Here is a 27,937-nt window from a genome sequence, read left to right on the forward strand (position 1 = left end):
GAAGCTATGGGAAATACATTTTTAAAACTCAGAATAATTCGCTATTTAAAACATGGTTCCCCTGAATTTTATACATGGTTTAACAGCTCACAAAAGATATTGACAACTGTTCTAACAGGCATATTTGTATTAAATATTTCCTAATTTTTTATTTATAATTTTTAAACCATGAGTAAAGTAGATTTTTAAAATAGTAATTGGAAATATTATTTCCTCCATTTCATTTTTTTTGTTGTTTTGGTTTTGCTTTTGATTCTTTCAGCAGTATATTGTAATTGCTTTCCATTGTACAGCATGTTTATGACCCACTCCTCCACTCTTTTCCCACCCTTATTGCCCACAGAGTTGTGTTTGTTATGGATCTAGCTGTGAGACAGCATTTTCTCAGGATCTCTGCATTTTTTAGGATCAGTTGTCTTTGAGCCTGGAACATTTTAATGAGAACACTATGGTATGAGCTGCAGTCAGCTATCACACACACACACACACACACACACACACACACACGTATATTACATGACTCAATTCTAGAATGGCAGAGTGAAGAGCATGGCATACTCTTCCCAACAAATATATATATATATATACACACACACACACACATATATATATAAATATATGCATATGCGCATATATATGTAAAACAAGCATATACAGCCTCTCAAAATTTGCTTAGAGATATACAGCAAATGGGGAAATATTCATTCAAGGAAATCTACTCTGGTCTATATAAACTGGTTCAGTTTATAGAAACTATTCCTGACCCTCTGCTTCAGATGCGTGTAATCAAGAAGGGAAGGCTTCTTATTTCTTTAACTCCAGAATGGAGTCACAATTTTATCTCAGGGAGAGCACATTGCTGGTGTTTTCCTTTTCCCCTGGGCCTGAATAACAGAAGCTTTATTCTGGGAAGGCATAGCTGAGGTGACTAGGGTTACTTTCCTCTAGCCAGTCCTCACTCGTTGGGCATAAGTTCTACTCCGGATGCAGTAGGCCAGAAACACAGGGTTATAGGAACACTCACACCCCAGCTGGTATGTGTAGTGGAGGTCCCAAGCCAGGAGAAGCAAACCAATAAAACTAGGAACTACTCCACCAGGGTCAATTAATAGAGCTTGACCCCTTCTCCCCAAAGGAGAAGTCCCCTTCTTCCAAAAGCATTGTTCAAAACCGTGAGGATAAAGAGTGCAGTCGATACTTTAGCTACAGATGAAGAGGCAGAGTAATATGAAATTTAACAGGAAGAACCAGGAAAAGAGACAAATAAGAAGAGCAGTCTTGAGATCACAGTCACCCTCTGTGATCAGGAATGTTGTGCATGAACACTAAGCAGTGTTCACTCAGGAGAAATTGTAACAAGTCATGGGGAATACTTGAAAACTTTCCCCATAATGCATGTAGGTCAATAAATAGAGAGTGGAATCCTCATTGGAACTAGGAGAGTAAGCACAATCTCTGACCCAACTGGCTGAAAGTAAGCTACTCTGACCCAGGAGTAGTTTCTGGGAAGCCAGACTTAAAAATAAAATCACATTAATTATTGGATGTCTGAGAGTATATATGCATACTCAAAGCTGCATCCTCCTGGGAATAATTAGAGAGAGAAAATGTAAACCACTAGTTCCTGGCTAAACAGGGCAAAAACATAAACTTGAACTGTGAGGGTAGTATGAAAGCCACAAACATGAGCATGTGTGTGCACACACACACACAAACACACACACACATCTAATGGTAAGGCAGAGCAATCGGACTAGTCAACAAAGCTGAAGCAAAGCTATTAGCAAATTTGAGGCTTCTATTGACCCAGAGGTGATGCCTAGGTAGCCATCGTAAAAGATGTAAAATAGTTAGTTTGGCCAAGTCACTAAATAACTAAATTTCTAGGTAAACATTAGTATCCTGGTTAGGGGATCAGTATCTTGAGATGCTGCAATAAATTGTCTAAAATGTCTAGTTTTGAACAAAAATTATGAGACATTCAAAATGACAAGAACAACAATTTAAAAATAAGAAACTTTGACTAAAATAAAAAATAAAGTCAATAGAAATGTTTTGAAGTGACTTAGATATTGGAGTTGGCAGAGAAAAATTTTAAAGCTGTTATTATATTATTGTTATTTTATAAATATATTCACATATCTAAAGAACATCATGCCCAAATAATTAAGGAAGGTATAGTAACAATGTTTCATCAAAGGGAGAATATCATTAAAATATGGAAATTATGCTTTAAAACCTAATGAAAATTCTGGAGATAAAAAGTACAATCACCAGAGTAAAAATTTCGCTAGAAGGGCTCAACATTATATTTCAGGTGGGAGAAGAAGGAATCAGCAAGACTTGAAGGTATATAAATTGATATTATGCAGACTGAAAAACAGACATAAAAACAATAAAAATAAAAGATCCTTGGAGAAGTATGAAACACCAATAAGCGTGCCTACATGTATTTAATGAGAGTAAGTAAAATGGAAGAAAAACGAAAAGGTCAAAAATATTTGAAGAAATATTTGTGAAAAATTTGCCACATGGATGAAAAAAAAACCCTTTTATACAACCAAGAAACCCAACAAATTCCAAATAGAATAAATACAGAGAGATCACATCTAAACCTATCCAACTCAAAATGTGAAAAAGCAAGGTAAAACAAAAATGTTGAAGCAAAGAAAAACTGTAGCTAATACCTACAAGTGAACCCCAGTAAGATTAACAGCTGACTTCTCATCAGAAACAATGGAGACCTGAAATCATAAAGATGATATATTTGGAGGGGCGGAGCAAGATGGCCGAATAGGAACAGCTCCAGTCTCCAACTCCCAGTGCAAGCGACACAGAAGACAGGTGATTTCTGCATTTTCAACTGAGGTACTGGGTTCATCTCACTAGGGAGTGAGGGACAATTGGTGCTGGTCAGCTGCTGCAGCCCGAAGAGTGAGAGCTGAAGAAAGGCGAGGCATCACCTCACCTGGGAAGCGCAAGGGGGAAGGGAATCCCTTTTCCTAGCCAGGGTAACTGAGACACACAACACCTGGAAAATTGGGAAACTCCTACCCCAATACTGCAGTCTACCAAGGATCTTAGCAAATGGGCACACCAGCAGATTATATCCCACACCTGGCCGGGAGGGTCCCATGCCCACGGAGCTTCCCTCATTGCTAGCAGAGCAGTCTGCGATCTACTGTCAAGGCAGCAGCCAGGCTGGGGGAGGGGTGCCCACCATTGCTGAGGCTTAAGTAGGTAAACAAAGCTGCTGGGAATCTCAAACTGGGTGGAGCTCACAGCAGCTTAAGGAGGCCTGCCTGTCTCTGTAGACTCCACCTCTAGGGACAGGGCACAGCTAAACAACAATAACAACAACAACAAAGCAACTGAAACCTCTGCAGACGCAAAGGACTCTGTCTGACAGCTTTGAAGAGAGCAGTGGATCTCCCAACACAGAGGTTGAGATCTGGGAAGGGACAGACTGCCTGCTCAAGTGGGTCCCTGACCCCTGAGTAGCCTAACTGGGAAACATCCCCCACTAGGGGCAGACTGACACCCCACACCTCAAACGTGGAGTATACCCCTGAGAGGAAGCTTCCAAAGCAAGAATCAGACAGGTACACTCGCTGTTCAGCAATATTCTATCTTCTGCAGCCTCTGCTGCTGATACCCAGGCAAACAGGGTCTGGAGTGGACCTCAAGCAATCTCCAACAGACCTACAGCTGAGGGTCCTGACGGTTAGAAGGAAAACTAACAAACAGGAAGGACACCCACACCAAAACCCCATCAGTACGTCACCATCATCAAAGACCAGAGGCAGATAAAACCACAAAGATGGGGAAAAAGCAGGGCAGAAAAGCTGGAAATTCAAAAAATAAGAGCACATCTCCCCCTCCAAAGGAACGCAGCTCATCACCAGCAACGGATCAAAGCTGGACGGAGAATGACTTTGACGAGAGGAGAGAAGAAGGCTCCAGTCCATCAAACTTCTCAGAGCTAAAGGAGGAATTAGGTACCCAGCACAAAGAAATTAAAAATCTTGAAAAAAAAGTGGAAGAATTGATAACTAGAATAATTAATGCAAAAAAGGCCATAAACGAATGGACAGAGATGAAAACCATGACGCAAGAAATACGTGACAAATGCACAAGCTTCAGTCACCGACTCGATCAACTGGAAGAAAGAGTATCAGCGATTGAGGATCAAATGAATGAAATGAAGCAAGCAGAGAAATCTAAATAAAAAAGAAGAAAAAGAAATGAACAAAGCCTGCAAGAAGTATGGGATTAAGTAGAAAGACCATTTCTACTTCTGACTGGGGTGCCTGAAAGTGAGGGGGAAAATGGAACCAAGTTGGAAAACACTCTTCAGGATATCATCCAGGAGAACTTCCCCAACCTAGTAGGGCAGGCCAACATTCAAATTCAGGAAATACAGAGAATGCCACAAAGATACTCCTCGAGAAGAGCAACTCCAAGACACATAATTGCCACGTTCACCAAAGTTGAAATGAAGGAAAAACTCTTAAGGGCAGCCAGAGAGAAAGGTCGGCTTACCCACAAAGGGAAGCCCGTCAGACTAACAGCAGATCTCTCAGCAGAAACTCTACAAGCCAGAAGAGAGTGGGGGCCAATATTCAACATTCTTAAAGAAAAGAATTTTAAACCCAGAATTTCATAGCCAGCCAAACTAAGTTTCATAAGTGAAGGAGAAATAAAATCCTTTACAGATAAGCAAATGCTTAGAGATTTTGTCACCATCAGGCCTGCCTTACAAGAGACCCTGAAGGAAGCACTAAACATGGAAAGGAACAACCGGTACCAGCCATTGCAAAAACATGCCAAAATGTAAAGACCGTCAAGGCTAGGAAGAAACTGCGTCAACTAACGAGCAAAATAACCAGTTAATATCATAATGGCAGGATCAAGTTCACACATAACAATATTAACCTTAAATGTAAATGGACTAAATGCTCCATTTAAAAGACACAGACTGGCAAACTGATAAAGAGTCAAGACCCATCAGTTTGCTGTATTCAGGAGACCTATCTCACATGCAGAGACATACATAGGCTCAAAATAAAGGGATGGAGGAAGATCTACCAAGCAAATGGAGAACAAAAGAAAGCAGGAGTTGCAATCCTAGTCTCTGATAAAAGAGACTTTAAACCATCAAAGATCAAAAGAGACAAAGAAGGCCATTACATAACGGTAAAGGAATCAATTCAACAAGAGGAGCTAACTATCCTAAATATATATGCACCCAATACAGGAGCACCCACATTCATAAAGCAAGTCCTTAGAGACTTACAAAGAGATTTAGACTCCCATCAAATAATAATGGGAGACTTCACCACCCCACTGTCAACATTAGACAGATCAACAAGACAGAAAGTTAACAAGGATAACCATGAATTAAGCTCATCTCTGCAACAAGCAGACCTAATAGACATCTACAGAACTCTCCACGCCAAATCAACAGAATACACATTCTTCTCAGCACCACATCACACTTATTCCAAAAGTGACCACATAATTGGAAGTAAAGCACTCCTCAGCAAATGTACAAGAACAGAAATTATAACAAACAGTCTCTCAGACCACAGTGCAATCAAACTAGAACTCAGGACTAAGAAACTCAATCAAAACTGCTCAACTACATGGAAACTGAATAACCTGCTCCTGAATGACTACTGGGTACATAACGAAATGTAGGCAGAAATAAAGATGTTCTTTGAAACCAATGAGAACAAAGATACAACATACCAGAGTCTCTGGGAAACATTTAAAGCAGTGTGTAGAGGGAAATTTATAACACTAAATGCCCACAAGAGAAAGCTGGAAAGATCTAAAATTGAAACTCTAACATCACAATTAAAAGAACTAGAGAAGCAAGAGCAAACACATTCAAAAGCTAGCAGAAGGCAAGAAATAACTAAGATCAGAGCAGAACTGAAGGAGATAGAGACATAAAAAACCCTCCAAAAAAATCAATGAATCCAAGAGTTGGTTTTTTGAAAAGATCAACAAAATTGATAGACCACTAGCAAGACTAATAAAGAAGAAAAGAGAGAAGAATCAAATAGACGCAATCAAAAAATGATAAAGGGGATATTACCATGGACCACACAGAAATACAGACTACCATAAGAGAATACTATAAACACCTCTACGCAAACAAACTAGAAAACCTTGAAGAAATGGATAATTTCCTGGACACTTACACTCTTCCAAGACTAAACCAGGAAGAAGTTGAATCCCTGAATAGACCAATAGCAGGCTATGAAATTGAGGCAATAATTAATAGCCTACCAACCAAAAAAAGTCCAGGACCAGACGGATTCACAGCCGAACTCTACCAAAGGTATAAGAAGGAGCTGGTACCATTGCTTCTGAAACTATTCCAATCAATAGAAAAAGAGGGAATCTTCCCTAATTCATTTTATGAGGCCAACATCATCCTGATACCAAAGCCTGGCAGAGACACAACAAAAAAAGAGAATTTTAGATCAATATCCCTGATGAACATCGATGCAAAAATCCTCAATAAAATACTGGCAAACTGGATCCAGCAGCCCATCAAACAGCTTATCCACCATGATCAAGTGGGCTTCATCCCTGGGATGCAAGGCTGGTTCAACATACGCAAATTAATAAACGTAATCCAGCATATAAACAGATCTAAAGACAAAAACCACATGATTAACTCAATAGATGCAGAAAAGACCTTTGACAAAATTCAACAGCCCTTCATGCTAAAAACTCTCAATATATTCGGTATTAATGGAACGTATCTCAAAATCATAAGAGCTATTTATGACAAACCCACAGCCAATATCATACTGAATGGCCAAAAACTGGAAAAATTGCCTTTGAAAACTGGCACAAGACAGGGATGCCCTCTCTCACCCCTCTTATTCACATAGTGTTGGAAGTTCTGGCTAGGGCAATCAGGCAAGAGAAAGAAATCAAGGGTATTCAGTTAGGACAAGAAGAAGTCAAATTGTCCCTGTTTGCAGATGACATGATTGTATATTTAGAAAATCCCATTGTCTCAGCCCAAAATCTCCTTAAGCTGATAAGCAACTTCAGTAAAGTCTCAGGATACAAAATCAATGTGCAAAAATCACAAGCATTCTTATACACCAGTAACAGACAAACAGAGAGCCAAATCATGAATGAACTTCCAATCACAATTGCTTCAAAGAGAATAAAATACCTAGGAATTCAACTTAAAAGAGATGTAAAGGACCTCTTCAAGGAAAACTACAAACCACTGCTCAGTGAAATAAAAGAGGACACAAACAAATGGAAGAACATACCATGCTCATGGATAGGAAGAATCAATATCGTGAAAATGGCCATACTGCCCAAGGTTATTTATAGATTCAATGCCATCCCCATCAAGCTACCAATGAATTTCTTCACAGAATTGGAAAAAACTGCTTTAAAGTTCATATGCAACCAAAAAAGAGCCCACGTCGCCAAGACAATCCTAAGTCAAAAGAACAAAGCTGGAGGCATCACGCTACCTGACTTCAAACTATACTACAAGGCTACAGTAACCAAAACAGCATGGTACTGGTACCAAACAGAGATATAGACCAATGGAACAGAACAGAGTCCTCAGAAATAATACCACACATCTACAGCCATCTAATCTTTGACAAACCTGAGAAAAACAAGAAATGGGAAAAGGATTCCCTATTTAATAAACGGTGCTGGGAAAATTGGCTAGCCATAAGTAGAAAGCTGAAACTGTATCCTTTCCTTACGCCTTATAGGAAAATTAATTCAAGATGGATTAGAGACTTAAATCTTAGACCTAATACCATAAAAACCCTAGAAGAAAACCTAGGTAATACCATTCAGGACATAGGCATGGGCAAAGACTTCATGTCTAAAACACCAAAAGCAACGGCAGCAAAAGCCAAAATTGACAAATGGGATCTCATTAAACTAAAGAGCTTCTGCACAGCAAAAGAAACTACCATCAGAGTGAACAGGCAACCTACAGAATGGGAGAAAATGTTTGCAATCTACTCATCTGACAAAGTGCTAATATCCAGAACCTACAAAGAACTCAAACAAATTTACATTCTGGAAAAAAAAAGAAATAAATGAAAACCAAAATACACAACAGCAGCTAAAAAATAAATTGACAAAATATATAAAACAACAATGTTTAGTTATTGCATATCAGGCAACACAGGGGAATATTACCTCAGAGGGAAGAAACAAAATCAGTTCTGTTAGTTGTACTACTATACTCCTTGAAGAAAGATTACAGACCTAAGCCATAAAAGAGAGTTGGTGGAGCCCAGTAAACTGCCTGAAATGAAGAAATGGAAGGCTAAAGGAGGAGTAAAGGAAGGCCAGTGTGGCTAGAAATTCACAAGGCAAAACAACAGAGAAAAGAGAACTGCACTGGACATCTGCAAAGTGTTCCCTTGGAGTCCTCAGCTAGGTACTAATCAGCACTTGTGTGTGAGGACGATACCAGGTGTTGGGGAAAGAACCACCTAAAAAGAGTCAGGGAAAATGTCCTCTCAGCTCAGAGAGGATTGTAAAGTGTCCATGTTACCATTAACCAGAGGGGAAAGTCTTGTAATTCGTGAAGCATTAAGGATGCTCACCGGGAGGATATAATAGTCCTAATGATTCATGCAACTATTACAAACATAAAACAGGTGGAGTAAAAACAGGTGAAGCCAAACCCTATATAACTGAAAGATGAAATAGACAAATCCACAACCATAGTTAGAGATGTCAGCATACATTTCAATAATTGCTAAAAGAATTATAAAATTAGGAGGGATGTATAAAACTTCAACAACACCTTAAACCAGGCTAAAGTATCGTTTTGATAAGGTATTTTGTGTCTATATTCATGAGGGATATTGGTCTGTTTTTCGTACTGCCTTTGGCTTGTTTTTATATCAAGGTAATCCTGGCTTCATGAAGTAAATTGGGAAGTTAATATGTTTCAGCTGTGCTCCCACCCAAACTCTCATCTTGAATTGTAATCCTCTTAATCCCCACAGGTCAAAGGAGAGAGCAGGTGGAGCTAATTGAACCATGGGGGAAGTTTCCCCATACTGTTCTCCTGAGAGTGAGTGAGCTCTCACGAGATCTGATGGTTTTATAAGTGTTTGGTAGTTCCTCCTTAGTTTATTCTCCTTTCTTCTGCCTTGTGAAGAAGATGCCTTGCTTCCCCTTAAACTTCTGCCTAGATTATAAGTTTCCTGAGGCCTCCACAACCATACTGAACTGTGAGTCAACTGAACCTCTTTGCTTTATAAATTACCCAGTCTCATGCAGGTTTTTATAGCAGTGTGAAAACAAACTAAGAATGTTTTCTGCTTTTCCAATACCTGAAGAAATTTTGTAGACTTGGTGTTAATTCTTGTTTAAGCTTTAGATATAATTTTCCAGTGAAACCATCTAAGCCTGTGGAAATTTTTTTTGTTTGGAGTCAGATGAAAAATTCATTTTCCTTTTATTGTACTAAAGGCTATGCAAACTATTTTATATTGTGTGAAGTGTGACATTTTATGTTTTTCAAAGAATGGTCCATTCTAAGTTGTCAAATTTATGTTTTGAGAGTTATAGAATTTTTTTTTATCATTTGATGCCTGCAGGGTCTATAGTGAAATCCCATTTCATTTCTGATAATGGTAATTTATATCTTTTTTCCTGTCAGTCATGCTACAAGTCAGTTTTATTGATTGAACTCTTCAAACAGCCAAATTTTTATTTTATTGATTTTTCTCTATTGTTTAACTGCTTTTTCTTAAATTTCAATGACTTCATTACTTATTCCTTCTGCTTTCGTGGTTTTCATTTTGCTCTCTTTTTCCCTCAGGTTGGGGATTAGATTGATTTAAGAGTTTTTCTATTTTTCTAATGTATGTAATGCTATAAAATCCCCTCTCACCACTGCTTTTGCTTTATCCTATAAATTTGAAATGTCGAATATTCATTTTCATTCAGTTCATTGTATTTTTTTCAATTTCACTAGAGATGTTGTCTTTAAACCACAGATGACTTAGAAATGGTTTGGTTTCTAAGTTTTTGGAGAAATTCTCATTGATTTGCTTGATTGTCTGCTTGTCTTTGTTGGTTTTCAGGTGGTTCCATTGTGATTGAATGATTTCACCTGTTTTAAATTTGGTATTCCATTCTGTAACATGTACCATGGATACTTGAAAATAATGTATATTCTTCTGTTTTAGTGTAAATTTGTGGATAAAGGCTGACTAGATTCTGCTGGTGGATTAGATTAACTTCTATACCCTTGCCAAGTATCCGTATAATTGCCTATCAATTATTGACAGCTGAGTGTTAAAGTTTCTACTGATAATTGTAGATTTGTCTATTTATGCTTTCAGTTCTATCAGTTGTTTCATGAACGTTTTGCTCTCCTGTTTGGTGGATACATATTTAGGATTGCTATGTTTTCTTGGTGAAATGATTCTTCTATCATTATGCAGTGCTTTTTTTATACATGGTAATTTATTTTGTTCTTAAATCTACTTTATTTGATATTATATTATAGCCACTTTTACTTTGATTAATATTTGCATGATATATATTTTCTAACCTTTTATTTTCAAACTACCGATACTGTTATATTTGAAGTGTTTCTTATAGACAACATACAGTTGGGCTATGCTGTTTAATCTGTTTTGTCAATCTCTATTTTGTTGTGGTATATTTAGAGCATTTACATTTAATCATTGATATGTTAGGCTTACTTTTGCTATTTCATACTTGTTTTGTTTTTCTTTTTTAATTTCCATTTTTTTCTGCCTAATTTTGGGTTACTTGAATATATTTTGGAATTCCATTTTCACTTATTTTTGGATATGTTTTCATATAGCCTTTTAAGTGGTTTCTCTAGCTGTTAGATTAGATTTACATTCCTAATCACAGTCTGCTATTTCATCAGTTGGAGTCATCTCACTACATTCCCTTACCTTCTCCCACTTATAATTGTGTTCAACACTTCTTCCACAAACATTTCAAACCACAGTGGTGTTATAATTTTCACTTTACCCTTAGTATGTGATTTAGAAAAATCAAGAGAACAAGGAAATTCTATTTTATTTACCTATATTTCATGTGTTTGTCTTTGTTCCTTTTTAGTGTTTCAAACTTTCCTTTTTATTGTTTCTTTTCTTATTAGAGAACTTCCTTTAGCCATTTTGTTTTGTTTTATTTTTGTTTTTGTTTTAGTTTTTGAGATGGAGTCTCAATCTGTGGCCCAGGCTGGAGTGCAGTGGCACTGTCTCGGCTCCCTGCAACCTCCACCTACTGGGTTCAACCGATTCTCCTGCCTCAGCCTCCCCAGTAGCTAGGACTACAGGTGCGTGTCACCATGCCTGGCTAATTTTTTTGTATTTTTAGCAGAGATGGGTTTTCACCATGTTGGCCAGGCTGGTCTCCAACTCCTGACCTCATGATCTGCTCACCTCAGCCTCCCAAAGTGCTGATGTTATAGGCGTGAGCCACCGTGCCTGGGCCCTTTAGCATTTTTTACAATCAATCTGCAAATAAATTCTCATAGGTTTCCTTCATTTAAGAAAGTTTTACTTTCTGAGTGTACAGATTTCATCTTCCCCAGGACTTGAAAAATATCATTATTTTCTCAGGCAGTAGTTTCTGATGGGAAATCCACTGTCATTCGAATTGCATTTCCCATTATAGATAGGGTGATGCTATTCTCTGGCAGCTCTTAAGACTTTTTAAACAGTCTTCCATTTTCAGAAATTTAAATATTATAAACTTCCTCAGTAATTTTTTTTTTTTTTTTTTTAATCTGTGGCAGGGTCTCAGTCTGTTGCCCAAGCTGGAGGGCAGTGATGCAATCAAGCTCACTGTAGCCTCAGCCTCCCAGCTCAAGTGATTCTCTCTCCTGGGGCTCCTGAGTAGCTGGAACTACAGGCACGTGTGCCACTACATCTGGCCTTTTTTTTTTGAGACAGGCTTGCTCTGTCTCTCTCAGGCTGGAGTGCAGTGGTATGATTTCGGCTTACAGCAACCTCTGCCTCCTGCTTTCAAGCGATTCTCCTGCCTCAGCCTCCCGAGTAGCTGTGGCTACAGGCACACGCCACCACACACAGCTAATTTTTGCATTTTTGGTAGAGACAGGGTTTCACTATGGTCAGGCTGGTCTCCAACTCCTGACCTCATGATCTGCCCATCTTGGCCTCCCAAAGTGCTGGGATTACAGGCACGAGCCACAGTGCCTATCCCACCTGGCTATTGTTTTTTTTTTTTTATAATTAGTAGAAACAAGGTCTTACTATATTGCCCAAGCTGGTCTCAAATTCCTGGGCTCTAAGTGATCCTCCCAAGTGCTGGGATTACAGATGTAAACCACTACTCCTAGCCTTAATTTCCTTGATATTATTCTGAGATTTGCTTAGCTTTGTGAGTCTGTAGGTTTATTGAATAATTGATTTAGTCCAACCTGGAGAGGTTTCAGCCATCATTTTCTTAAATTCTTAACACCTCCCTCTTCCTTTCCTTCTATGATTTCAATCACATAAACACTAGATCTCCTGTTAGAGCCCCACGGGTTCAAGAGTCTCTTATGTTTCAGTCCATTCTCCTCCAGATTGGGTAATTTCTATTAATCTATCTTCCAGTTCATTAATCCTATTCTTTCTCTCCTTTCTGCTATTAAGCTTACCCATTTTATTTTTGTATTTATTTTGTATTTTATGTTTCAGTTCTATAATCTTCATTTGGTTCTTTATGTCCTCCATATATTTGCTGAAAGTTTTTTTTTCCTTCTTTTCTTTATTTTATTTTATTTTATTTTATTTTGAGATGGAGTCTAGCTCTGTCGCCAGGCTGGAGTGCAGTGGCTCAATCTTGGCTCACTGAAACCTCCGCCTCCTGGGTTGAAAGGATTCTCCTGACTCAGCCTCTCGAGTAGCTGAGACTACAAGCACCTGCCACCACATCTGGCTAAGTTTTTGTATTTTTAGTAGAGACAGGGTGTCACTGTGTTAGCCAGGATGGTCTCCATCTCCTGACCTCATGATTCATCTGCCTTGGCCTCCCAAAGTGCTGGGATTACAGGCGTGAGCCCCTGCGCCAGGCCGAAACTTTCAATTTGTACTTTTGCTTCAAGTATATTCATAATTGTTCCTTGAAGCATTTTAACATTGCTGCTTTGAAATTACTCTCATATAAATCTAATACTTCTATCATGTCAGTGTTGGCATCAGTTGATTTTCTTTCATTCAGTTTGAAATCTTCCTTCTTCCTGTTGTTCGTATAATGAATGATTTTCCATTGTGGGTATTATAGTGTAGGAATATAGACTTCATTTAATTTTCTGTTGTACCTTGCTTCCCCTGACACCATTTTCACAGGAGAAAAGAGTGGGGCACTCTATTACTGCCAGTTGAAGACAGTAGTCTAAATTCTCTACTTAGTTTCCATTGTCATACAAAATGGGAGGATTCCTCCTTGCTACTGGACAGAAGTTCCTATTGAGACTTCTGGTCTCTATACGAGCTCCATGATGGAGATGGCTTTATTAAGTCTGAGTGTTGAGAAGAGTCCTGGCTCTCTACCATCTTCTGACACAGCCCAAGTAGAGAGGGGCAGAAGTACCTTATTAGTGCTAAAAGGGATGGTAGTCCAGGCTTCCCCTGTTTATCAACACTGACATCACACATGTGGTAAACATTGCCAGTCAGTGAAAATGAAATTCCTAACTTCCTACTTGGTTTTATATGACACCAGGCTTGCAGGAATTAGGTGAAGCTTTTTATGGCCCCGTAAGTGTGAAATTCAAGGCTTCCCACTTGCCCTTTGCTGATGTAGATGACTGTAGAACCACAGATTTTCTGTGATGTTTAGCTGGATCACAGCAGTTACTATTTAAAGTTAATGTCTTGATAGGCTGTCTCTTTGGGCTAGAGATAACCTCTTTTGTCAGGGAATTTTTGTCTGTTTTTATTGCCCTCTTCATCTTCTTCAACTCCAAATTCAAGATTTAGGAGGCAAAAACAAAATACAAAAGACACTCTTCCTTCTCTCTCTCTTTCAGTGTCTTATATTTTCTCCTTAAATTTTAACACCAATATTTCACAATTTTAAAATAATACAAATTTTTGAAGATTGCTAAAATACTACAACTTAATATACTATTACAGTAGTCTCTGCTTGTCAGTGGTTTCACTTTTCAATTTCTATTACCTGCAATCAGTCAAGTTCTGACAATATTACATGGAAAATTCTGGAAATAAACAATTTATGATTTTAAACTGCACACTTTTTGGAGTAGCATGATGAAGTCTAACATGTTCCTGCTCTGTCTTGCACAAGATGTGAATTATCCCTTTGTCCAGCATATCCTTGCTCTCTAAGTTACCTGCCCATGAGTCAATAAGCAGCCCTTTGGTTTACAACATTGATTGCTACAATATCATAGTGCATGTGTTCAGGCAACCTTCAATTTACTTCATAATAGCCTCAAAGTGCAAAAGTAGTGATGCTGGCAATTTGGATATGCCAAAGAGAAGCCACAAAATCATTTAAGTGCAAAAGTAAAGGTTCTTGCTATCATATGGAAAGGAAAAAAAAAAAAAAAGAAAAAAATGCTGAAGTTGCTAAGATCTACAGTAAGAACAACTCTTCTATCTGAGAAATTGTGACAGAATACTTTTATACTTGTTCTACTTTATTGTTAATTTTTACTGTACTAAATTTATAAATTAAACTTTATCATAGATATATATGCATACAAGAAAACAGTGTATATAGGGTTTAATACTATCCATGGTTTCAGGCATCCACTGGGTGTTTTAGAACATATACCATGTAGATAAGGGGCAACTAGTGTACCTCCAAACTACTTTTCTACTTTATTATAACATGTATCAGTTGGCCAATGATATTTTAGGTTGAGATATATATATGGATATATATATATATGTGTGTGTGTGTATACATATATACTGCTAATGTACTCTTGAGGGGTTAGAGAGATTAAAAATTTTCAGTAAGCTACCAAAAACAATTTGTAAAAAGCCTTTTTATATAATAAGCAATAAATAACAATTAAATGGAAAATAAAGATGGAACATATTTATATATAAGTGATAGCTATGACTCAAAGCAATGAAAGTAACACTACTTTTTTTTAAAGTCAAGAAAATTAAGAGAACAGACTGAAGGCAAATGATGAATAAAAGCAGAGACAGTTCAATCATATTAGCAACCAAAGTCAACAATAGTTGTTCACCAGATGTTTGATAAGTTTGTAGATGATGCTGATAGGTTGCCCTCTGATAACATACTCATGTATTGCAAATTGGAATGAAAACCTATGTTTTACAGCATTTTGGCAATATAAGACCCCTAAGAACTGTTTATACATTAGCTCAGTATATCCATTGATAATAAGTCAATTATCAGAATATAACATCAGCAAAAAAAATGCATATATGTTATAGCATTTTCCATGATACATCAATTGAAATAGACTGCTGTCTAATAAAATATTTAGGTTTTTTCCTCTGTGATGTTTAGCTGAACCACAGCAGTTACTATTTAAAGTTCATGTCTTGTCTGTCTCTTTCATGGTCCTTTGGGCCAGAGAGAACATCTCTAGTCATCAGGGCATTTTTCTGTTCTTACGGGCATCTTCAGCTTCAGCTCCAAGTTTAAGACTTAGGGAGCAAACATAAATAATAATGTTATGAGATACATGTGGTATCTATTATTGAAAGTAGTGCTTATCAAAATATTTAGTGGCAAGGAAATAGAAAGGAAAGATTAGACTATAGTATAGTAGCTACAGAATGAACTCAGCAATGTAAAAAGTATTATATCTACATACTGATTACATACAACCATTAGTTTCCTAATAACAGTTTTAGAAAGATTGAGAGGAATAAAAACACATTTAATGCCATAGTAAACTATTATAGATCTATATGCTTTGTTTTCTGTCCTGTTACATTTCTAAGTGTTTTTTGTTGCTCTTTTCCATGGATCTCTTACGTTTTAAATTTCTTTCTGCTTTTTAAGAGCATTTAAATCACTTTATTTTAATACATCAGTCACATTTCATGAGATTTTCTTTTAATCCAATATTTTTGTGAGGGATTAAACAAATGTCTTTCAATATATAATAGTTCTCACAAAGCAAAGTCCTTTGGGACATGCACAAGTTTAAATACAAAGTAAGAAAGCAACTTTAAGTAGGTAAAAGCAGGCCGGGCACAGTGGCTGACACCTGTAATCCCAGCACATTGGGAGGCCGAGGCAGGCAGACCACCTGAGGTCAGGAGTTCAAGACCAGTTTGTCCAACATGGTGAAATCACGTCTCTATGAAAAATACAAAAATTAGCTGGGCATGGTGGTGGGTACCTGTCATCACAGTTACTTGAGAGGCTGAGGTAGCAGAATCCCTTGAACCCGGGAGACAGAGGTTGCAATTAGCTGAGACCACACAATTACACTCCAGCCTGGGTGACAGGGCTAGACTCTGTCTCAAAAAAAAAAAAAAAAAAAAAAAAAACCTGAATAAATACCGATTGAATAGAAAATTAAGCATTTTGGTGTTAGTTCAAAGTTAATATTTACTTTCCATTTTAATATTTTAAAAAGTGTTTATTGATTATGAATGTTGATATGTAATATTTCTAAGTCACTTTTAAAAGTAAATATTTGACTAGTAAGGAATCTGCAGCAAAATGATGAGAAACAAAATATAAATTTTTAAAACTGAGTGAGCAGTGATTTCTGCATATGCCAACATATCTACATTTTCTAAATTTGAAATATAGCCTACTTACTAATTTAAAAATTACAAAAACTAATAAAGTTAACTACAAACGATCATTTGAAGGGTACTGATCACTGTAGACTAAGATGAACTTGAAGGATCTATGCAGATGTGTCAGTGAATGATGCTAAGCAAATTTAATAATGCCTGTTTTGGTTAATCCCTGATAATCCTTCAAACAATTTTGTGGTAGGCTCACTAGTGATGCCCCTGAACAGTAGTCTTCAAATCAATCAAGATTTTACCTCACTTTATTAATTCCTATTACTTACAGAACTTCCCTTAAGAATAGTCTTCTGTAAAGACTCTCTGCCTAATCTTTCGGCTATAATGATAACCTTTAGTATAGATTGTCCAATTTTGTATTCCCTGGATGTTGACGACAGAAAATTTAGATTCCCCATCTCACAAGAAGAAAACCCATACACAGAGTTTACTAACAGTAAAAATGAAAACAAAAATTGACTTCGTCTACATATATATTTAAAGAAAATCTACATGGCTATGCATTTTTAAAAATCATAAAAATGTTAGGGTACTCAGAAAGAGTCATAGTTTTCATATATATATATATATAGAGAGAGAGAGAGAGAGAGAGAGATGGAGTCTCGCTCTGTCGCCCAGGCTAGAATGCAGTGACGCAACTTCAGCTCACTGCAACCTCCACTTCCCGGGTTCAAGTGATCCTCCCACCTCAGCCTCCCGAGTAGCTGGGATTACAGGCGCCCAGCTAATTTTTGTATTTTTAGTAGAGATGGAGTTTTACCATGTTGACCCGGCTGGTCTTGAACTCCTGACCTAAGGTGATCTGCCCGCTTCGACCTCACAAAGTGCTGGGATTACAGGCATTAGCCACCATGCCCTAATAATTATATTTTTATGTTATTCTTCAGAACACATTCACATAATTATGGTGCTTGATAGATGGAATCATATTTAAAAGGAATGTGTTTTACAAAGGCCTTCTAGGACACATTTTAATAATTATTTCAAAATGCAACATATATTACTTTGAGCTAGATGTCAAAGAAGCAGAAATACAATAGTAACATGAAGAAACGGGAAAAGACTGGACAATTTGACATCCAATGACTAATATATCTGAGATCAATATTTTTCTATAAAAGCTTTGTGAATATATTAAATGTTTTTCTTAGCCCTGTATAGTTTGTACACATTTAAGGACTGAATGATAACATAAAAACACACAAATTTTTCAAATTAAAACACAAATTACTTGAAGTTATACCTTTAAAGTGTATTTCTATAAAATGTATAAAAAGAATATATGGCGGTTTAGAACTTTTAATTTAGGGTGAGAGTTATTTAATTGATATTCTGATTTCTACACGCAGACAATTTTGTTAATGTTATAGAAATGGACAACTTTAATTTAAAACTAAAATATTAATTTTCAAGTGTCCTTAATGACAAATTTCTGATACACATCTTTCAAACAAGATTTTGATTATAAATAGAAAAAACTGGAAAAAAGCCAAGTTCTTACTTTGTAACTTTTTATTAGTATTTTTGTGATTATTCATATGAAAATTTTAAGATGGGTGATATGGTTTGGCTCTGCATCCCCATCCAAATCTCATCTGGAACTGTAATCTCCATGTGTAATTCCCATGCAATACCAGGAGGGACCTGGTGGGAGGTGACTGGGTCATAGGAGTGATTTCTGCCATAACATTCTCTTGATAGTGAGTTTTCATAAGATCTGATGGTTTAAATGTGTGGCACTTCCCCTCTCTGACTCTCTCAAGATGTGCCTTGCTTTTCCTTCACCTTCTGCCATGATTGTAAGTTTCCTGATGTTTCCCCAGCCATGCAGAACTGTGAGTCAATTAAATCTGTTTTTCCTCATAAATTACCCAGTCTCAGTTAGTTCTTTATAGTAGTGTGAAAACAAATGAATACAATAAGTGAAATCTTACATAAATTAAAACAATATCAACATTTCTATTATAATTTAAAGGTATTTCAAAGTTTTCCTCCAGGATTTTAAGGGTTATTTATATGACATACGATAAGCAAAATTATGGAGTAAATAAGCAGTAGCCTAAGCATGTGCCCATGGAGTTATGCAGTACAAGATAAGAATAAGGAAAAGTTGAAAAGAGCATTGTGTATACACCACTCCTGTATGCAATGATTCAAATCAATCCTATAATTTCTATATTGCTAAATATCACTAAAAAATTTCAGAGTACCTAACTATGTCTTTATATGCATAGGAGGAAGAGTCTTTTGGAAGTAGCGTATTGCTTCAAATAGAGAAACTTTTGATAGAAGTGGAAATAAAATTCTATTATATATACAGTCATCAGCCAATTGCAATATTCCAATAATTTGCTTAAACTATATACCATTACTATAGTCAACTATGCATGAGAAGAGTGGATGCATGTAACATTTCTCCAAACATTGTGATAATTATTTTGTGATGCTTAAATACAGAGGTAAATAATTCAAACTTCCCTATTTAAAACTTTATTTTTGAGATAGAGTATCCCTCTGTCACCCAGAATGGAATGCAGTGGCACAATCTTGGTTCACCGCAACCTCCACCTCCTGGGTTCAAGTGATTCTCCTGCCTCAGCCTCCCAAGGAGCTGTGATTACAGGCACCCGCCACCATCACTAGCTGCTACTTACATTTTTAGTAGAGATGAGTTTTCACAATGTTGCCCAGGCTGGTCTGGAACTCCTGACCTCAAGTGATCTGCCTGTCTCAGCCTTCCAAAGTGCAGGGATTAGGCATGAGCCACTGTAACCAGCCAAAAACATTTTAAAAACAGACTAGACTATAGGCTTCTCAAATATATTTCTGGTACAGTGTTTGAGTGATAGCAGGCTCTCAATGGATGGATTTTGGATAAATGCTGCTAGATTGTGCAGATTGGCTCATTTGGCACCCTCTCTGAATCCTTTCCCCTTAGCATTCCTCTGTTATTGTGGTTGAACTCGAGGAGCAAAATTATCTATTTTTTCACAGCAAGGACTCGCCATATGACCTCAGTTAGGCCAAACCGATGTATTATATCTCTATAAGACTTGGGAAGCAGAAGTGAGTAATGTGATATGGTAGCTCTATATGAAAACATAAATACAAGTGTTTAGTTCTCTTTGGGAAGATCTAGTAGACATTTTTTTTTTCCAGGAAGTGATTTAATGGTATTTCCCTGGAAGTGATTTAATGGTGTTTCCATTAGGACAATCTCATTTACATTTGGATACTGTTTCTGGTCATATTGTTCCAGCGTTGCTGCGTTACTGTATGGGTTTCTGGCAGGCAATAGTATTTATAATGCTGTATACCCTTACCAAGCTATGTATTCAAAGAGTTTGTTTAGAAGGAAATCTTTTTCTAATTCATACAAATTTGCCCTATGGGCTTATTGCACCAACCTCATTGCTAACAATGTAGTATTCAGCCTTGTTTTGTCTTTCTAGAAATTTTGTAGACAAACTAATACAAGATTCCCTTTTCTGTTTAAAAGGATTACATTGGACTTTGTTTGCAACGTACAAACTCTAACTGAAATGAAGTTCTTACTTCATTACTCTCTTACTGTATAACTGGTAGTTCTATTGCAATTAAATGGAATTATCTTTTTCATGTTTCCTGTTTACATACTTACAACACCTACATTAAAGGAAACATTTGAACCAATAGTCTACGATATTGGAAATGCTTTTCTTGGTAGGTATTCTCTTTCACAGCTCACCAGGGGAAAACTATTCAGTATAATAGACTGTATGAATGCTCACATCTTATTTTCTTACTTTTTTTTTTTTTCTAAATTATCTTACTTTCTTTGAATTGAAACCAAACATAAAATCCTATGTGAAACCAAGCAAAAAATGACTTGTTTGCTTCAGGAAATACTTGTAACTGTAAGATAATCTAGAAAACATCTAAAACCACTTCCTTACCAAGACTACAGTTTCTTCATTAGAACTAGTCACACATATCTTAATGTTGGGAGAAATGTGTTCTCAGAAATGTGTTTGTAGATAATTTTATCATTGTGTGAACATCACAAAATGTACTTACACAAACCTAGATGGTATAACCTAGTGCTCCTAGGCTCCAAACCTGTAGAGTGTGCCACTGTACAGAATACTGTAAGCAATTGTTAACATAGTGGAGAGTATTTGTATATCTAAACATTGAAAAGGCCAGTAAAACTACAGTATTGTAATTTTAGGAGACTACTATTGTATGTGTTCATCACTGACTGAAATGTCATTATTTGGCACAGGACTGTATTCTAGTAAACTTCTACTTCATCAAGATTTGCTTCAAAACTCTTATATTCCTTCTTTATTAAGAGCTATTATTAAGAGTTTTGCTCAATCTTAGTGATTCAGAAGCTAGACAGAAATTATTTAGGTAGATAGTGAAGGTAAAGAAGTCTTGGCAAGGCTTCCCTTTTAGTAAAAAGCAGCTCCCCAATCATTTTCTTTTTCTAACAAAGAGTAGCCTGAAAAACTGAGCTGCAAACATAGATAAGCAAGCTGGAAGCTTGCATGGGTGAGTGCTAGCAGCTGTGCCAATAGAAAAGGGCTTCCTGGAAGCCAGGTATGTTCAAAATGGAGGCTCCATCTTCCCTTTTGTTACCATGTGTACAGTAAAGAGGCAGGCAACGTGATGCTGGCCGGTGAAGAACCTATCTGCAAAATAAAAGACTAGGGGGCGGGGCAGCCAGCTTTGTGCACTATGCAAATAGCACAGCTTTTTCAACCAATCTTTCTTGCCCTGTGTAAATCAGATACTGCCCCTCAAGCTCGCCTAAAAAACCTGCATTTCACCATGGAAGTGGAAACCTATTTTCTCTGGGACTCCTCTCTGCTCCCAGAGTTCATCTCTTTCACCTATAAAACTTCCACTCTTTTTTTTTTTTTATTAAATTATTATTATACTTTGAGTTCTAGGGTACATGTGCATAACGTGCAGGTTTGTTACATATGTATACTTGTGCCATGTTGGTGTGCAGCCATCAACTCGTCAGCACCCATCAACTCGTCATTTACATCAGGTATAACTCCCAATGCAATCCCTCACCCCACCCATGATAGGCCCCAGTGTGTGATGTTCCCCTTCCCAAGTCCAAGTGATCTCATTGTTCAGTTCCCATCTATGAGTGAGAACATGCAGTGTTTGGTTTTCTGTTCTTGCGATAGTTTGCTGAGAATGATGGTTTCCAGCTGCATCCATGTCCCTACAAAGGACACAAACTCATCCTTTTTGATGGCTGCATAGTATTCCATGGTGTATAGGTGCCACATTTTCTTAATCCAGTCTGTCACTGATGGACACTTGGGTTGATTCCAAGTCTTTGCTATTGTGAATAGTGCTGCAATAAACATACGTGTGCATGTGTCTTTATAGCAGCATGATTTAGAATCCTTTGGGTATATACCCAGTAATGGGATGGCTGAGTCATATGGTACATCTAGTTCTAGATCCTTGAGGAATCGCCATACTGTTTTCCATAATGGTTGAACTAGTTTACAATCCCACCAACAGTGTAAAAGTGTTCCTATTTCTCCACATCCTCTCCAGCACCTGTTGTTTCCTGACTTTTGAATGATTGCCATTCTAACTGGTGTGAGATGGTATCTCATTGTGGTTTTGATTTGCATTTCTGTGATGGCCAGTGATGATGAGCATTTTTTCATGTGTCTGTTGGCTGTATGAATGTCTTCTTTTGAGACATGTCTGTTCATATCCTTTGCCCACTTTTTGATGGGGTTGTTTGATTTTTTCTTGTAAATTTGTTTGAATTCTTTGTAGGTTCTGGATATTAGCCCTTTGTCAGATGAGTAGATTGCAAAAATTTTCTGTAGGTTGCCTGTTCACTCTGATGGTAGTTTCTTTTGCTGTGCAGAAGCTCTTTAGTTTAATGAGATCCCATTTGTCAATTTTGGCTTTTGCTGCCGTTGCTTTTGGTGTTTTAGACATGAAGTCTTTGCCCATGCCTATGTCCTGAATGGTACCACCTAGGTTTTCCTCTAGGGTTTTTATGGTATTAGGTCTAACATTATCCCTGGGATGCAAGGCTGGTTCAACATTCGCAAATCAATAAACATAATCCAGCATATAAACAGAACCAAAGACAAGAACCACATGATTATCTCAATAGATGCAGAAAAGGCTTTTGACAAAATTCAACAGCCCTTCATGCTAAAAACGCTCAATAAATTCGGTATTGATGGAACGTACCTCAAAATAATAAGAGCTATTTATGACAAACCCACAGCCAATATCATACTGAATGGGCAAAAACTGGAAAAATTCCCTTTGAAAACTGGCACAAAACAGGGATGCCCTCTCTCATCACTCCTATTCAACATAGTGTTGGAAGTTCTGGCTAGGGCAATCAGGCAAGAGAAAGAAATCAAGGGCATTCAGTTAGGAAAAGAAGAAGTCAAATTATCCCTCTTTGCAGATGACATGATTGTATATTTAGAAAATCCCATTGTCTCAGCCCAATCTCCTTAAGCTGATAAGCAACTTCAGCAAAGTCTCAGGATACAAAATTAATGTGCAAAAATCACAAGCATTCTTATATACCAGTAACAGACAAACAGAGAGCCAAATCAGGAATGAACTTCCATTCACAATTGCTTCAAAGAGAATAAAATACCTAGGAATCCAACTTACAAGGGATGTAAAGGACCTCTTCAAGGGAAACTACAAACCACTGCTCAGTGAAATAAAAGAGGACACAAACAAATGGAAGAACATACCATGCTCATGGATAGGAAGAATCAATATCGTGAAAATGGCCATACTACCCAAGGTTATTTATGGATTCAATGCCATCCCCATCAAGCTACCAATGAGTTTCTTCACAGAATTGGAAAAAAACTGCTCTAAAGTTCATATGGAACCCAAAAAGAGCCCGCATCTCTAAGACAATCCTCAGTCAAAAGAACAAAGCTGGAGGCATCACGCTACCTGACTTCAAACTATATTACAAGGCTACAGTAACCAAAACAGCATGGTACTGGTACCAAAACAGAGATATAGACCAATGGGACAGAACAGAGTCCTTAGAAATAATACCACACATCTACAGCCATCTAATCTTTGACAAACCTGAGAAAAACAAGAAATGGGAAAAGGATTCCCTATTTAATAAATGGTGCTGGGAAAATTGGCTAGCCATAAGTAGAAAGCTGAAACTGTATCCTTTCCTTACGCCTTATAGGAAAATTAATTCAAGATGGATTAGAGACTTAAATCTTAGACCTAATACCATAAAAACCCTAGAAGAAAACCTAGGTAATACCATTCAGGACATAGGCATGGGCAAAGACTTCATGTCTAAAACACCAAAAGCAACGGCAGCAAAAGCCAAAATAGACAAATGGGATCTCATTAAACTAAAGAGCTTCTGCACAGCAAAAGAAACTACCATCAGAGTGAACAGGCAACCTACAGAATGGGAGAAAATTTTTGCAATCTACTCATCTGACAACGTGCTAATATCCAGAACCTACAAAGAACTCAAACAAATTTACAAGAAAAAAACAAACAACCCCATCAAAAAGTAGGCAAAGGATATGAACAGACATTTCTCAAAAGAGGAAATTCATACAGCCAACAGACACATGGAAAAATGCTCATCATAATGGCCATCAGAGAAATGCAAATCAAAACCACAGTGAGATACCATCTCACGCCAGTTAGAATGGCAATCATTCAAAAGTCAGGAAACAACAGGTGTTGGAGAGGATGTGGAGAAATAGGAACACTTTTACACTATTGGTGGGATTGTAAACTAGTTCAACCATTATGGAAAACAGTATGGCGATTCCTCAAGTATCTAGAACTAGATGTACCATATGATCCAGCCATCCCATTACTGGGTATATACCCAAAGGATTCTAAATCATGCTGCTATAAAGACACATGCACACGTATGTTTATTGCAGCACTATTCACAATAGCAAAGACTTGGAATCAACCCGAATGTCCATCAGTGACAGACTGGATTAAGAAAATGTGGCACCTATACACCATGGAATACTATGCAGCCATCAAAAAGGATGAGTTTGTGTCCTTTGTAGGGACATGGATGCAGCTGGAAACCATCATTCTCAGCAAACTATCGCAAGAATAGAAAACCAAACACTGCATGTTCTCACTCATAGGTGGGAACTGAACAATGAGATCACTTGGACTTGGGAAGGGGAACATCACACACCAGGGCCTATCACGGGGAGGGGGGAGGGGGGAGGTGGGAGGGATTGCATTGGGAGTTATACCTGATGTAAATGACGAGTTGATGGGTGCTGACGAGTTGATGGGTGCAGCACGCCAACATGGCACAAGTATACATATGTAACAAACCTGCACGTTATGCACATGTACCCTAGAACTTAAAGTATAATAAAAAAAATTTAAAAAGATGATATATTCAATGAGATGAAAGTTTTAAAAAAACACTTGTCAGTTATGCATTTTGTTTCCAACAACTCTAACTTTCCAACATGAAAACAAAATAAAAATGTTCCAAACCAAAAAATGACATAAATAATGTGTTGCCAGCAGACCTGCTCTACAAGAAATACTAAAGGAAATTCTTTTAGCTAAAAGTAAATAATGCCAGATGATCATTCAAGTACACAGAAAAATATCAAATACCAATAAAGAAAATTATATAGTTACAAAAGAGTGTATAATTACATGTGTCTTATCATTTTTTATTGTTTAAGAGGCAATTGCATAAACAATATATATAATTATCTTATTGGGATATGATACATGTAAATGTAACATATTTACCAATAAAAGCACAAAAAATTTGGCTTGAGCAAACCTGTATTGATGTAAGGAAATGACATCAAAATGTAACTTGAATATATCAAAGGAAATAGAAAGAACCAGAAATTGTAATTAAGAAGGTTGATTCAACAAACTCTCTAAATATACACTTGCTCTTTATTTTTTTAACTTTTTAAAAATACAAATATTACGTAAAGTAATAATTATAAAAAGAGATTACATGGATTTTTAATATGTATACACGTCATGTGTATAATGATAGCAGCATAAGTTTGGAGAGAATGATTCTATAAAGGCATAAAGTTTCCATATTTCACTTGAATTATGTTAGTAGAAATCTGTAAGTTTTTGATAAGTTGAGATTATATTGTAAGCCCTAGGAATAATTCAAATAATTAATAAAATAATTTAAAATTATAACTAAAAAGCATGAAGATAATTAAAATATTGCTCCAGAAAATACACATTTAATATAAGTAAGTCACTAAAGGAAGAACAAAGGTAGAAGAATAGATGAAGATATATATTAAGCAAAAAGGAAATGGAAGATATGAATCAAATCACATTAATAATAACATTAAATGTGAATTGATAAAATAATCCATTCAAAAGGCAGATATTTTTACATTAGATTTAAAAATAAAACACATTCCCACTATACTGTAGCAGAGAAAATATACTTTATTTTTGCTTATTTATTTATTTTTAAAGGTGGCTTTTTGCTGTGTTGCCCAGGTTGTTCTTGAACCCCTGGCCTCAATTTATACTCCCACCATGCCCCCCCACCCAATTGCTGGAATTACAGGCATGAGCCACCACAGCTAGCCAGAAGATACTCTTTAAATTTAAATAGTAAGTTGAAAAGAAAAGCTAGAAGCATGAAAGCAGCCTCCACTATAGTAAAGCCTGACTGGCTATACTAAAATTAGACTATGTTAAAACAAACAATTGTTATTAAAGAGGGGCATTTCATGGTGACAAAAAGTCAATGTATTAAAAATATATAGTAATTATAAACCTACATGCAACTGACAACATAGCCCTAAATACAAGAAACAAAAGCTGACAAAACTGAGAAAGGGAATTTAAAATTAATACTTGGAGATTTTAATAATCTACTTAAATAACTAATGTAATAGCTTTTCAGAAGCTAAAAAAAGAGAAAAAAAACCCACAATATTTGAACAGAACTATCAACCATCTACACCTAATAAAAATCCATAGAACACTCCATCAAAAATCAGAAAAATACATTCTTCTTAAAACCTTTGGAATTTTTTCAGAATAGGCCATATGCTAATACATTAGGTGAAAGAGATGGAAAAAGTACAACATATGTCCTTGGACCACAGTGGAATTAAATTAAAAATAAGAACAAAAATAAATCTGAGAATTTCTCAAATGTGCAAAAATTAAGCAACATACATAACCAATAGGTTAAAAAATCACAAAGGTAGAAAATACTTTGTGATTAATGAAAATTAAAATATGACCAAGTAAAACTAGGAGATACAGAACTCAGAGGAACATTTATAGCTATAAATTCTATAAAAAAGAGTTAAAATTTGAAATCAAATACTTAACCTTTCACCTTGAGAAACTAGGAAAAGAAAGGCAAACTAAGTATATACAGAAAACAGAAGAAAAAATAATTATTAAGCATAAATAAATTAAATGATAAATATATAAACCATAAAGAAAAATAAGATTGCCCAAAATTTGGTATTTAAAAAGTGCAACAAATTGACAGGTCTTCATCTACAATAACCATACAATTTAAAAAGAGAAGATGTAAATTACCAAAATCAGAAAAGAAAGAGAGCATTGCTACCGAACTTACAGAAGTATAAACAACAATTAGGAAATACTGTGAAACTCTATGCCAGGGCACCACATAACTTAGAAGAAACAAACAAAGTCCTAGAAAGGCACAAACTACCAAAAGTAACTTAAGAAATAGAAAATATAAACTGGCTTATGACAAATAAAGATATTAAATCTATAAGTTAAAAATATCCCCCTCCCCCTACCACCACCCTAACACACACACACAAACTCGGGTCATGATGGCTTCCCTGGTGAATTATATCAGATATTAAAAGAATCATGACTAATATTGAAAATAACTGTCTATACCCTAGAAATAAAGAATTCAAAATATAAATTTAAAAATTCAACTTACAAAAATATTTTTAAAAATACTTAAGAGTAAATTTAAATGCAAAACTGCAAAAGATTGTTGACAGAAATTAAAAGATTTAAATAAATGGAAAGACAGGTTGGGCACAATGGTTCAGGCTGGTAATGCCAACACTTTGGGAGACCAAGGT

Source organism: Macaca thibetana, chromosome 17 (assembly GCF_024542745.1).
Source record: "Macaca thibetana thibetana isolate TM-01 chromosome 17, ASM2454274v1, whole genome shotgun sequence".
Classification (NCBI taxonomy): domain Eukaryota; kingdom Metazoa; phylum Chordata; class Mammalia; order Primates; family Cercopithecidae; genus Macaca; species Macaca thibetana.